The sequence below is a fragment of the Triturus cristatus genome, chromosome 7 (genome assembly GCF_964204655.1).
Source record: "Triturus cristatus chromosome 7, aTriCri1.1, whole genome shotgun sequence".
In the NCBI taxonomy this organism is placed as follows: Eukaryota; Metazoa; Chordata; class Amphibia; order Caudata; family Salamandridae; genus Triturus; species Triturus cristatus.
This window is the reverse complement of record NC_140590.1, coordinates 532861059-532875868: the sequence shown is the minus strand read 5'-3', so window position 1 is coordinate 532875868 and position 14810 is coordinate 532861059. Positions and strand designations below refer to the sequence as shown.

At 47.8% G+C, this 14810-nt stretch overlaps 1 protein-coding gene across 5 annotated transcripts in view; it reads right to left on the bottom strand.

The window, feature by feature from the left end:
• RHBDF2 (rhomboid 5 homolog 2) overlaps window positions 1–14810 on the bottom strand; it is a 381680-nt gene that overhangs the window by 132919 nt on the left and 233951 nt on the right. For all 5 annotated transcript variants that reach the window (XM_085616914.1, XM_085616913.1, XM_085616916.1 and 2 more), the window contains exon 2: window positions 8407–8486. The gene's annotated coding sequence lies outside the window, so the exon portion shown is untranslated. The remainder of the gene's footprint in view (window positions 1–8406; window positions 8487–14810) is intronic.

Sequence of the window (14810 nt, the reverse complement as noted above, 5' to 3'; positions counted from 1 at the left end):
GCGTCCATGGAGGGAATTGATCTGAAACAAGCCATGTGCCAGGATCTCTGGGTCTATCGATCAACTACTCACTCCACAACTGGTGCGAGTCCAACCACCTTGCTATTTGAGAGAGTCCTCAGATGTAACCCTTGATAACCTAGTGAGCCCTCCCCTACTAGAACAATGTTATTCATGCTGGTTGAAGGTCCCCCGCTCCCTACGAGTCCATCTAGGCGCAGAACTCAGATGTAAAGTGCTGAAGGTCAACACCAGGCATAGCAACTATACTGAAGCAGATACCACCTTTGTTTATGGCTCATGCACAATCATCAGCTACACAGACAAATGCAGTCTCTGTTCTGCAACAGAATCTAGAACAAGACAAGGTGACAAACAAGTATTCATACCCAAGATTAATGACTTGCTGCATGTAATCCTATATTTTACTATGGCCTCCATGAAAGGGACTGAACTGTGACTGATTTTAGCTTCGATTTAAGGGGATGATCACAGTGGCTGGTTCTTTGAAGCCTTTTTAAGAGGCTTTGAAAACAGCGTAACCACATAATTTGATCTAACAAATGTGGACATCACTGGTGCAGTGGCCACCAAAACTTCACAAAGGCCAGGACAGGTGGTGGAGTTATATGTAGTTCACTGGATGTCAGTGGTGATTCTTATGGTGGCAATATCTGCCAGCGGCGCAACTACTGATTACAAAGAATGCTCCAATTGTTAACAAACCCCCTTTTGATCCAATCAACCATGTTAGCAAAGACCCAATGAAAATCTTAATATTGATCATTGGGCAAACCACCTTTTACGTAGCAGCAGCACAATAATTTTCTTGTGTAAACAACAAAGCCACTGAGGCATCCTGCATCCTCATGTACCACATAACTGAGGGTCAAAAACATAACTCCATCGGGATTTTAACACTTAGAGGAATAATTGTGTAAAATACTGAGCTATCCAATCAATCAAAAAGTACTTTATTCGGTTCATTACAAAAACCATAAAAGTATACAAACATCGAGAATAGGTCCCATAATAATACATTGTTTTTGCTTTAAAAAAGTATAAATACAGACATTATAAATATCATTCTAAAATTCATCCGACCTTTGTCTCTTGTGAGATTTTGAGAGCAATAGTTTGGGAGAGAAGAAAAATCAAACTAACCTAACCCAAATACTCCCTAAAAAAGGATCAAACAAACAACCCAAAAAACCCCTACGCTACTCTCTTCCAATTTATTTTTTTGCTCAATCTCATAGCTATGGTTAGAAAACTCGAGATATTAAGAATTTCCCAAATGTTTGACAACAATTGCAGGTACAGAAGGGCCGGTTTTACTTGTCTAAGGCCTTTATCTTTAATTAGGGGTAATATAAACTTTTTCCTTATTGGGATAAAACATGTGCAAAAAAACAAGAAGTGCGTGGTGTCCATAATGGAAAATCCGTCACAAGGACAAATATCTAAATCCTTCACCTTAGTCCAACCTGGATGACCTGTAATAAGGAGATGCATTTTGTTTAACCTGAATCTGGTCAACAAAAATCTATGACTGGAATTGTTAACCACTCTCAGGTACAATTCCATCTCCCCAGAGTTTGTTAACAACTGGTGTGCTCTTACAGTAGGTTTAGACAATTCTTTATCTTCCCTTTCTAGTCCCATGATGAGCCTATATGTGTGTTTTACCTATTTCACCTCCCCCTTGACTAATTTAGATGGCTGACTATACAATTCAGGACGACCTAAGGTATCCGCTGTCTTTTTAATATAGTTCAGCCACGGGATGGAATTGCTTCGCTCAAGGGCTAGGCAGTCCCTTAATACCTCATGATTTAGTTCTAGGTCTGCATTCAACCACACTGTAATCCATTTTAAGAGTGGTGCAACTGCAATTCGGTCCACCAGGTATTTCAACCCACATTCTTGGTGGACAATATACCCCGGGGTAGATTGGGGGACCGATAAAGTACTCTTTAAGAACTTGTCCTCCACACACTGCAATGATTTTACATCTTTAAAACCCCATAAGTCTGCTCCATACAAGGCCAAAGTGACACATTTAGCATCATACACCTTTAGAACAGCCTGCAGTGGTTTCACGCCTAATTTCCGCACAAATCCTAATACTGACAGGGTTGCCCTAGACAGAACATTGCGCTTGGCAGCCAGTTGGGGCAGCCATGAGGAACTATCATCAAACATAACCCCTAAGTATGGAAATCTTGAAACTTTAGACAGGACATTTCCATTACAATACAAATTCTTTGTTTGTTTGCCCTTCGGTCCCACAGTCATTAAATGGGATTTAGAATAATTAACACTTAAATCTAAAACTTTCATAAAATCATAAAATGAGTTTAAAAGCAGCTGTAATCCTACTGAGGTACGTGCCAAGAGAGCGGCATCATCTGCATAAAGTAATGCTGGTATGGTAAACTTACCCACCCTCCGTATGTCCTTACATACTTTCCCTAGGACCACACCAAGGTCATTAACATAAAGGGTAAAGAGAAGGGGGGCTAAAATACAGCCTTGCCTAACCCCATTCGTAATCCCGATCTTGCCCGTGCAGTTACCCTGACAATCATACCTAACTGTAGCAGTAAGGTCCCTGTGAAGATCTGCCAGGAAGTACACAATATTTTCATCAATGCCTAACTTCAGGAGTATGCCCCACAATTTTGATCTATTCACTCGGTCAAAGGCCGATGAAAGGTCCATAAATGCTATGTGTAGTGAACCCCTTTTGGCAATTGTGTACTTCCCAATTAAAAGTTGAAGGTTAAGGCTTTGGTCTATAGTACCACGACCCTTCCTAAATCCGAATTGGAGAACCGAGAGGGTGTTTGTCTCTTCCAATTTATCACAGAGTTTACTCAGGACCACCCGTCCTAAGACCTTCACTGCAGAATCAATGAGCGAGATTGGGCGATAGTTGCTGGGATCCCCTCTATTACCTTTTTTAAATATCGGCACAATAACTGATTCCGACCAAGTAGTTGGAATACCGGATTTACAGACTCTATTGAAAACATTAGCTAAAACTTTGGACCATAACTTGACATCTGATTTGAAGAGGTCAGCAGGAACGCCATCCGGGCCCGGAGCCTTATTGCTAATCATTTTCCCTATGGCGTCTGCCACCTCTTCCTCTGTGACCGAAAAAATATATGGGTGCAAAGTGACGGCGGGTAAGCCCTCCTCGCCCGAATTTGCCCCCTCGTAAACTGATTTAAAATGCTACTGAGCTATCCATGTAGAATTGTCACCAGCAAATTGAAGGCTAGGCTAACATCCTTCATGTGGTACTCACACAGAAAGCTAGCCTTCAAATGATGCGAGACATTGCCCCCAGGGACAGTTTGATTTTACTGCTGATAAATGCCCTTTCTTGGAGTGGCAAAGCCTGTACTAGCGCCCATTAAAGTATGGGGTTGAGGATGAGATCTTCAAACCATATTTAAAGGCTATAAGAGTGTCCAGTGACTCTTTTCTGTACAGAGTACCGAGCTCTAAAGCAATGACATCACTGCATTTTCCTGTATTTTCCAGCTTCCATCGCTACAGGCAATGATGTCACTGCATTGTCCCCAAAACTATCTTTAAAGCAAACCAGACAAGCAGACTTCATTTTCTAGTATCCACCTCTGTAGGAAGCCATGTCACTGGTTTCCCAACTGAAATGTCTTGCTTCCTTCTGAACGTACGGCTAAACTCAGGGTGTCTCACTGACCCAGAGTATCAAGAAGAGATCCAACAAGAGTGTCACCTCTTTGGGCCTGCTCGGACCAATGAGAGCCTTGGGTCAGAACCCCTGCTCCACTGCATCAGCAGTCAAACACCTCATCATGTGCCTCACCCAGCATTCCACACTACACATCCCCACAATCACACCTAGACCTAGACCACACAAACACACCCCATCCTCAAAACACAAACTGAACCTCATACATATTCCACTAACCAACTCGCTCCCACAAACAGCCAAACACACACTCCAACTCATGTTCTATAACAGACACTCCACAGTACTCAGTGCATCGCAGACCTCATCACCCATCACAAACTTGACACACACTTCATCACAGGAACATGCCTCAACCACATTTCCTTGATGTCCCTAATCTTACAAGCTACAGAATCTAGTGTCCACACCGATCATATAAGAAGGGAAAAGTCTGCGTCATCATCCATTAATTACTCCTGATCCTGCACCCTGGGCAAGCAAGCATCACCCAACTCCATGGAGCTCACACAGGTCCCTGCATATTCTCTGCAACTCAGTCCACCCCTTCCAAGCTTATCTATAGGCCTCCCAGAAAGAACAAGCACTTAATAGACAAACTTGAGCAGTGAAAAATCACACCCTCCACAACCTCATCAGCATACTCAACGTGGTGTATACAGCATGGCACCCAACCAACACAATCCAAAGGCCAAATCCTCAAACTAGTCTTCTTGGCATCACCAACCATCCAGTCTAAACATCCATACCACTTTACTGGACCAATTATGCTCAGCTTCTACCGAACACATCAAGGTCAACACAAAGGTGACCAACCTCTTGATCTTTCAAAGACTTCTCTATCGACAAACTCAAACTCATTTCTTACCCTGCCACTTCTAAATCAAACTTCAAGACTTCACTACATTTTTGGACAACATGTGAACACCCATGCTCCTACTAAAACAAGCAGGCACAAGCCAAATCTTTCAGCACCCTGTTTCTCAAGAGACCTCACTGGCAATAAATCCCGAGTCCACAGAAAGGCAAAGAAAATGGAACAAAAACACACATCCTGACTACCTCAGGCTACCGAACTCTCTGCGCAATAAGGAGATGGTTCATCAAATCAGATAAGGACAGGTCTATACCAGTCAGACTATCAAGATCTACATTAACCCTCTTGCAGATCCTACTATTTCATGCTATACAGACACTAGAGCAACTCTTCAGTGAAAAGCATACAGAACAAACAACAGCAAAATGACAACACCAAGCCTGGTTCCCCACTCCACAGCTCCATGTAACTTCCAGCACCGGACATCCTTCAAACACCTGTCTCTTGCTCACATCCTCACCTCCCTCAAAGTCACCTAATATGACCATGTATTGCAAATCACCAAAAGCCTCTTTAGAGAAGGTTTAACACCCCACTCTCACTTGTCAATGTTTTCCTCACTCAAGGCATCTTACTAGAAGTTCTCAAGAGACCCGCACTAGACTCGGATGATCTTGTCAGTTACTGGGGGATTACTGACCTACCCTTCATTGGCCAGGTCATTGAAAAAGCAGCCTACGCTATACTCCAAGATCACAACACCAACTATCTCCTGCACAACTACCAATCCAGCTTCAGATCACACTGCAACATTGGCTAAGTACCGTAGATATTTTAGACAATGCCAAAGATAAAGATGATCCCTGCCTCCTGATACTGCAAGCCTCTCAGCTGCCTTTTACACTGTTGACCATCAACCACCTTCCCAACATGCAATTCTTAAGTGGGATTGACTAGCAACATGCTTTACTGGTTCTCCTCCTACCAATCCAATCCACACCAGTTATTTCACATGGGCATCTCCAACCCTCAGCAGTTCCATATCACTTGTGATGCCACCATGATTCTCTCTTGTCCTCAGTCATCTTCAAGCTCTAGATGGAGCCCCTTCAGTCTATACGCACTGATAAAATCAACCAAACTCACCAATGCGCTGACAACAGAGAATGCTACTCCACTCCAACATACAATGCTTTAAACACTTCTTGTGCTTCATCCAGATATGGATATTCAGCACCTACCTGTAGCTCATTCTAACCAAAACCGAAATTCTGGCCATTCACCTAAAACAACAAGAAGTGCAAAGCTGGCTCAATGACATGAAGCGGAGTGGATTCAAACACAAGTCAATCAATTATACACCAATCTAACCCTCAAGGAACACTTTGCTAAGAAAACCAAGACGGCCTGAGAGCAATTCTCTCTCTATTAAAAAAAGTGAAACCATTCCTCCCAAAAATATTTCAAGTCTTCATACTCTTGCATCTGAATTGTAGCAATCCCATGCTTTGTTGCCTCCCAGAGTCCAGGCTGAACCCACCCCACACCCTTAAGAGCGTCCTACACAACACATGTCTCATGAAGCAGCTTACGGAATATGACAACCTTACCCTGACAAAACGCCACTGGTTGCCAGCAATCTTTAAAACTAGCTGCATCATCTATAAAATCATCAAGACCCGCACCCCTCCTCCCTGGCTGACAAGTTAATCTTCTCCGGTGGCTCTCAGCATGCCTACAAGCCAAGGCACTCCCAGACTGGAGATAAAGACATGCAAAAAGATAAGCACTGGCAAAGCCAATAGGTTAGGGACTAGTGTGCGAATGCATGAAGCATTCGCACATTAGAGCAAGAGATACAGGAAGGAGCCAGCAAGAGCAGAGGGCTATAGTTGTGAAACAGTCTGTTGTGCAGTGCAATGCAAGCACTCGAGAGGAATAGCATTGGGTGAGTTATGAATACGCTACTGGGCTGAGTCAAGGCTCAATGGAAAAAGTTTCAAGGCCTAGGCTAAAAGAGGCTGGTCAAAGAATGCCAATGGTTGAAAGGGGCGGAACCAAAGCCCAGTCTATACGTATTGTTATCTATAGGTTCTGCTTAGCAACTTTGCAGTCAAAACTCAGACCTAAAAAAAACACATGGTAAAAGGTGTTCTCCATCTGCACACTCAGGATCTGGAGTCACATGCCCGCACCCATCAGGACCACCACAACCCCCCTCCAATTTAGAGAAGACCTGAAGGCAAAGTCTTTAGAGAACACTAAATCACAACGTATGAGCAGTCCAGTTCCACTCTCAGCATCCCGCTACACTTCAACCAGTTTTTGACAGTCTTTGCTTTTGACCCTGTAAAGCACTCAATTGCCTTTTGGGTGGGATCAAACCACACAAAAAACACAAATATACAGAAACACATAACATCTAGCACAACCTCCTTCTCTCCAACTACCATCCAACAAGTGTCTGTTTACCAAACACAACAAAACTCTTCTTTTGATGCTGGTTAACACAACTCTCGCCTCTGGTTACTACAAAACACACCTGACAGTTCTATAAATGTAACTCAACAGGAGCATCTGCACTTCAGAAGCAAACCAACACCAGATACCCTGGAAGTCAATTGTTCACTCTTTAAAAAGCAGCCAACGCCATTTTAATGGCATCAGCAGTATTTACCCAACGCAACATCATACCCTTTAAATACTGGGTTAGAGTCACGACATTAATGATGAGCTGTGTTTACACTGCAGACGTGTAAAGCAATATACTCTCCCCTGAACCCACCCCCCCCCCCTCCTCCAGTAAAAGACACTCCAGCCTGCATCAAAAAACACCACCTGAAAACGGATATAGAGTCCAGTTTTGTTCCCACTAAATAACAGTCACAACGCCACACTGCGGGGGGTAGGTGGGTAGTCGGAACTCGCCGCCCCCATGGTAACAGCACACCACACAGAAACAGACAGGCACAGAAACAGACAGACAGACAGAAGTATGCAGAGGCAGGCCGAGAAAGAGACACGCACAGACGGAGGGATGTCAGTTACGATTTCCCCGAAAGTCTCTGAGGTGAACTCGCGCCATCTGTGCGCGTAACCTACCAACATATGTGGCACCGCGGCACATGTGCCCGAGGAGGGCTGGAGGGAGGAGGGGGTGAGTGCGAAGCTGCCGTTCTCGCTGCGGAGACGAGCACATGGCTGGGGAGGGAACGGGAGAGGCAGCGAGAAAACCGCACAGATGGGAAAGTTGCGTTGCTGCCAGAACCTGGGAGTAACGGAAGGGGGGCTGAGGGGGGGACCTGTGGGACAGCACGAGGTCAGACGTAACTGGGGGAAGACTGCAATGGCTTATAGAGAGAGGGGGCGATAAACAGCGACAGCAATGAGACGGACAGGTGAGAGACAAAGTGACACTCCTGGAGCTGGTCGACAAAGCAAGCAAGAGCAAAAAGACAGACACAAGCGTGTGTGTGGGGAGAGGAGGGGTGCGGGGGGGGGGGGGGGTGAGGAAGTGGAGTTAAAGAGGGAGGGGTGAGGCCGGGAGGGAGGGAAGAGAAAGGGACAGGAGAGACAGAGCGCAGAGGTAGTCAGGCACACACGACAAGCCTGCTCCAGCCCTTCCCTGCGGACAGAGGTCCTGGGCGGGAACTCGAACGGGTCACTAAGTAGTGCCCCGAGGTCCTGGGCGTCGTGGCGCCCTAGCTGCCACACCCGGCTAACTGGATCCCTTCCTGGTCGATGTCTTTGGTGCGGCTCGAACCGGCTGTCTCCCACCTCCGTTTTAGCGCTACGTTAAGGCTCGAAAGAACAGTTGGCTCTTGGCCAAGTGGCCCCTTACCTGTCTCTGCTCCTCGGGGCCCCTCCTCTCGGCCGGTCCGGGTAGGTGTCAGCACATGGCGCAGACGGCGGGGCTCAGCCCTGTGGGACAGAGAAATCCTGCTTAATGCAGCATGACACAGCCTGGGAAATATGAAAACACATTCATGACAAGTGCAGCAAGGAGACAGCCCTCCGCCCGCCTCTCCACGCCCACAGAGCAGGAAGTTCAATTCTCAGTAACTTTACACTGGGGCAGCGGCGGCCTGGGGGGGGGGGGGGTGTCTGGAAGAGACACCGAGGGGAGGCCCTGGAGAGTCCGGGGCAGGTTTGGACTGGGACAGTAAATAAACCCGGGCAGTCGGGCACCAAAATAAAGGTCTCTCATTAGTTCGATAGATCGCTAGATATGAGGCCCTAGTTTGCTAATTGGGGCAGTTTTGAACTTGTAAAGACACGACTTGCAAGGTATGGGAGGCTGCATGGATTTGAGCTTACTACAACGATGTTTGTTTTAGGATCAGAGAAATCAACAGTAAAACCGGCCCATCAGATCATAAAACAGCCCAACAAACAGTCGAATAAAAAAGCCCACACACAGTGGCGTAGCAAGGGGGGGGGGAGGCAAAAGTTTTGGGCGCGGCAGCCTCCCACTTACCTGTGGCTGTCATGGGGCGGAAAATGCAGAATAGCCAGCATCACCCTCGCTCTGACTGGCACCAAAAGCAGTCACCCACACACACACCTGTCAGACCAGTCCATCCAGCACGGACTAATTGTCCCTATAGGCTAGTCCGACCCTGATCCGGAACAATGCTTCATGTAGGCAGGGACCCGGAGAAAGGATGCAGCAAATATTGGAGACAGGCCAGAAAGTGGACCATAAATCTGAGAAAAGATGGAAGCAGGCAAAGGGCTAGAGAAATGCTGGAGAGGAAATCTAGGGACTAGATAAAGGCTAGGGAAGAGACGGAGGTCTGTGGAACAGAGAAAGGTAGGAAGGGAGACTGAGATTCAGAGCAATGCCCGGAAAAGACAATGGGGAACAGAGAAAACCTAGACTGGTTGCCTGTGAAAGGTTGGAGGAGACTGCAGCGCAGGCCAAAGGACAGAGAAGAGAATGAAGCAGGAAAAGGGCTGGAGAGGAGCCGAGGACTAGAGCACTGTTTGAGGGGAGACCATTGCTGGCGATAACATTTTGGACGCTGAGAACAGTTGAAAGCAGACTGGAGACCAGATAAATGCTGCAGAGGGGACTGTGCTGGGGATTAGAACTGGGGCTCAAAAAGCAACCAAATACGGAGACGAGAATGGAGACCAGAGAAAGGGTGGAAAGGGTTTCATGAACAGGAGAAAGTTAAATGAGGAGACTTATGGAGTCAAGAGTATAGACTTCATAGATCCGGAACAAGCAAGATACTGTAGAAGTGGCTGGAAGCCAGGATAAAGTGCCACCCAATCAGTTGCAGGCAAAGGCTCTATAAAAGATCAGGGATTGGCCTGAGAGCAAACCAGTCAGAGAAAAAACACCCTAGGACAGTGGAGAGGGCAGAAAGATTAAGCAACGTTATTAGAAAAATAAAATAGTAAACCTGGGCCCATAGAAGAGAAAGCAATGAGCCTGGGCCAGGAGAAAAAGTCAGAGAGGAGAACAGGTCTGTGGAAAGGCCAGAGAGAATACCTAGACGTAAAGAAAACTGGAGAGCAGAGACATGGCTTCAACCACTGAAGGTACCAAAGGAGGGGAAACTGGTATGCAGAACAGTGTAGTGGATGGCAGCAAGTAGGCCAAGACCTTGGGATAGCCTGTAGAGGGGATTAGGCTAATGGAAAGCCAGAGAATAGACCAGGACACAAGGAACCATCAGAAGGTAAATGAGAGCAGGCCTGGGAACCAGAGGACGGACGTCTTGACCACAGTAGATGGAGATACAGCAGAGAGAGGACTCCAGCGAAGTCCAGAGAAGGCTACTTTCCCAGTGATATTTTGGAGTGCAGACCAGTGACTACCAAAGCCAGGCCATCCAGCAGAAGATGATTGTTTGTGCCCATAAAGAGCAGCAGGTGCCAGGCTAAGCCAATCCCACCGGACATGTCAGAGAGGATCCTTGCAGGGCTGAGGCTTAGCCTTGGGACCATATAGGTAATGACGAAAGCATGCCCTCAGAGAGGACTAGCCTGCCTCTTAGTAAGCAGCTACATCTTGAGCCCATCAGTCAGGCCCAAAAATCAAGGTGATGAAATCTGACCCCTAGCCTGTTTCACCCCTATGGAAGGGATTCCTGTAATAAGCTCACACATGATTAGACCATCTCTTGACAACCATAGCCTTTTTCTCCTAATAGAAGTGATTCAATCACACCTTCTAATTTAAATTTACTAAACATTTAAAAGAATTGCCACTACCTCTCATTGCAATCAGTCAAGTCCCTATCAACACACCGGAAATGAGTATGTTGGACTATTTAAACAGCTTGCTCAGGGACTTACCTCACAAACAAAATAACTGGTTCATCACCTGGACACTAATGTACCCAGATATCACCGCCCTGCTAGTCTGACACCAAGCCAGCTGGCCCCCCACCAAAAACAGGTCAACGTACTTACCCTGGTGTTATCTACAACTCAGAGTGCTTCAGTCAAGCATATCCAGTTATGTGTTTGGGAAGTGAGCCTAATAGTGTCACTCAATCAATCAATCAGGGAGTTTTTAAGCACGCTACTCACCTGTGAGGGTCTCAAGACGCTGGGGGGTGGAGGGAGCAGCTCCGGTCAGTCCAAGAGCGAGGTCTTGAGGGTCTTCCTGAAGATGTGCAGGGTGGGTGCTTGTCTGATGTGGATCGGAAACTCATTCCAGACCTTGGCTGCGATGTAGGAGAAGGTGGTTCCACCCATTCTTGCTCTGCGGATGCGCAGGGGTTCTGCGAGGGCGAGGTCGGTGGATCAGAGGTTCCTCTTGGGTACGTGGAAGGAGATTCTGTCATTGAGGTATTAGGGCCCAGTGTTGTGGAGGCATTTGTAGGCGTGGGTGAGTATCTTGATGGTAACTCTTTTCTCGATGGGGAGTCAGTGGAAGTTACGCAGGTGCTGGGTGATGTGTTCATGTTGAGGGATGCCGAGGACGAGTCTGGCTGCGGTGTTCTGTATGGTCTGGAGTTTGCAGAGCAGAGACTAGTTGATCCCGGCATAGAGGGCATTTCCGTAGTCCAGTCTTGTGGTTATGAGTGCGTGGGTGACGGTTTTCCTAGATTCGGGGGGGGGATCCATTTGAAGGTCTTTCGGAAGGTGTTGAAGCTGGTGGAGGAGACGGTGATGACCTGCTGGGTCATGGAGAGGGAGGAGTCGAGTACGATGCTGAGCTTTCGGGTGAGGTCCGTGGGGGTGGAGGGCTGCTGAGGGTGGCGGGCCATCAGGAGTTGTCCCATGCAAAGGGGGAGGGTCGGAGTCTTCTCTGAGTTGAGCTTCAGGCAGTTGCTGGCGGTGAGTGTGCGGTGGGAGACAGTGTCGTAGGCTGCAGAGAGGTCGAGTAGGATCAGGGCTGCGGTGTGTCCTTGGTCGAGGAGGGCGCGGATGTCTTCTTTGGTGCAGAGTAGGGCGGTCTCAGTCCTGTGGTTGCTGCGGAATCTGGAGTGGGAGGGGTCGAGGATGAGGTTTTCTTAAATGAATTTCGTTAGTTGGATGTTGACGGTCCTCTCAGTGACTTTGGCTAGGAGCCGGACTTCTGCGCGTTTCCAGTCATCGGGAAAGATGCCAGTTTTGAAGGTGGCGTTGACTCTGCGGAAGCGATGGCGGCAGCGGCTCTGTGGAAGATGTGCAGGGGGTAGGGGTCTGTTGGGGCTCCTGAGTGGATGCTTTTTTATGGTTGATGCGGTGTCTTCGGTGGTGACTGGGGTCCAGGAGAAGATGGTGGGCTGGCTGGCGATTCTGGAGGCTGGGGCAGTTTCAGAGTCAGGTGTCTGGTCGTTGGAGTTGTCGTAGAGGCCCTTGATCTTCAGATGGAGATCGGATCCTAGCTTGTTGCAGAGGTCCTGTGAGGGGGTGATGTCCATGGTTTCACTGGGGGTTTGGTGAATTCCTGGATGATGCTGAAGAGTTCTTTGGAGTTGCTGGCATTGGTGAGGATCTTGTTCTGGATGAAGGTCCTTTTGGTGGATTTGATGTGTTGGTGATAGTCTGTCATGGCGTTCTTGTAGGAGGTGCAGTCTTCCGAGGATCTGCTGTTTCTCCAGGTCTTTTCGAGACATCTGCAGATACGTCTGGATTCTTGGAGGTCGGCAGTGAACCAGGTGGCCTTCCTGGGGCAGAGTTTGTCAGTGTTATGTAGGGGGGGGAGCTCTCCTGCGCAGTTGGAGATCCATTTGTGGAGTTCTTGGACTGTGAGGTTGACGTCAGCCAAGGTGGTGGGGGTATCGCAGTTGATGGTGGAGTTGAGCTGCTCCTCAGTGATTTTGCTCCAGTTTCTTCGTGAAGGGCGGGGTGCATGTTTGTGCATTGTGGGTTTGTCGACATGGAAGTGTACGCAGTGGTGGTCCCTCAATGGGGGTTGAGAGGTGTGGCTGAAGGGGATGTTGCTACCTCCTGCGAAGATAGGGATGAGGGTGTGTCCTGCCTTGTGGGTGGGGGTGGTGACTAGTTGTTTCAGTCCGAGGTTGGCGAGGTGTCCAGGAGAGTGGTGGAGGTGGGGTCACTGGGTTTGTCAAGGTGGAAGTTGAGGTCTCCGATGAGCATGTAGTCCATGGAGGCAATGGCGTGGGGTGCGATGAGGTCTGCGATGGTGGTGGTGAAAGCAGTTCGAGGTCCGGGAGGTCTGTAGGTGAGGGTGCCTCTTAGGGTTGTTCTGTGGCAGGTCTGGATCTGGAAATGGAGGTGTTTGGCGGTGGGCAGGCTGTGGCTCGAGTTGGAGGTTGTGAGTCAGAGGGAGCTCTTGTGTGCGATGGCAAGTCCTCCTCCTGGGCGGTTGGGGTGCTCCTTCCTCTGGATCTTGTATCTGTCCGGGATGTCGATGGCGGAGGAGGAATTGGTCCAAGTTTCTGTGAGAAGGCGACGTCTGGCGAGAGGGTGTAGAGGTGTCAGGTTTCCATTTAAAAGCACAAAGAAAACTGAAAAAAAAGTATGCATCTTCAACAGTCAAAAACGAAGATCACAAAAGTGTATGTGTTGCGCTAGCAGACTGCCCTGCTACACAACCAAAAATGACATCTGTTGTAGGATAACTAGAATATCTTTGCAGAACATTTTCATCCTTGACCACAAAGAACTTGCTCGGAAACTCAGCTACAGGGATATGATCCATCCACCTGAGGTGAAAGGGTACAACCCAGAGGGAAGAGTGATTCAATGTCTCAGAGGCATTCTGTCACTGGAGTACACGAGGGTGGCTCTGGAAAAGGCGCCTCACAGACAACTCAGCAGTGCAGCGCAAGGCTTCTCCCTTCGCTACCTGCAAGCTGGCTGCCATGTCCGGAGCAGGGGCACTTTTGGTACTGAAATAACGAAATAAATAAAACTGAAACAAGGATTGGCTCCTTTTCATTTTGACTTTGGCAATGCTACAATGCCGTAAGCATTGCCAAAGCCATAATACGGGCAAACTAGCTCCACATAGCCTGCGGTGTGGGTAGAGATGGGGCGAGTCGGGTCAAAAATTGAAACCTCAGGCAAGGGGAGGGAGGCAGCTTATAAACATAAGTAACCAATGAAAGCTAACGCATGTCTGAACTATAGTTTAAAAAGGTTCACATGTGCAAAATGCCATGGGCTGACACTAGCAGAGACAGGCTGTGCCAAGAGTCCTCTGAAGAAAAGTGGCCAATAGCTGAAGGGCTGTCCAAAAGCCTCTTTCTGTATTTGTGTGTTCTGTGCGAGTGATGACATGAGCTCTATCCAGACGGCTACACTGGTCTGTAGGCAAGACCTAAAGCCCTAGGCTAATGAGGGGGTGACTTTTTGGATTCTGAAAATGCTGGAGTTTACAAGTTGCTGCATGTAGAGTGCTGCTGAGAAACAAACCAGCAAAGGCTAAATATGCTACTGGTGTTTACAAGTAGCTGCGTGTAGAGTGCTGCTGAGATGCAAACTAGCAAAGGCTGAAGATGCTGCTGGAGTTTACAAGTTGCTGCGTGTAGAGTGCTGCTGAGATGCAAACTAGCAAAGGCTGAAGAGGCTGCTGGGGTTTACAAGTAGCTGCGTGTAGAGTGCTGCTGAGATGCAAACTAGCAAAGGCTGAAGAGGCTACTGGTGTTTACAAGTTGCTGCGTGTAGAGTGCTACTGAAATGCAGTCTAGCAAAGGCTGAAGATGCTGCCGCCGATTAGAAGTCTCACGAGATGAGTGCTGCTGAGATACAAACTAGCAAAGGCTGAAGAGGCTGCTGGGGTTTACAAGTCACAGCGTGTAGAGTGCTGTTGAGATACAAAGTAGCAAAGGC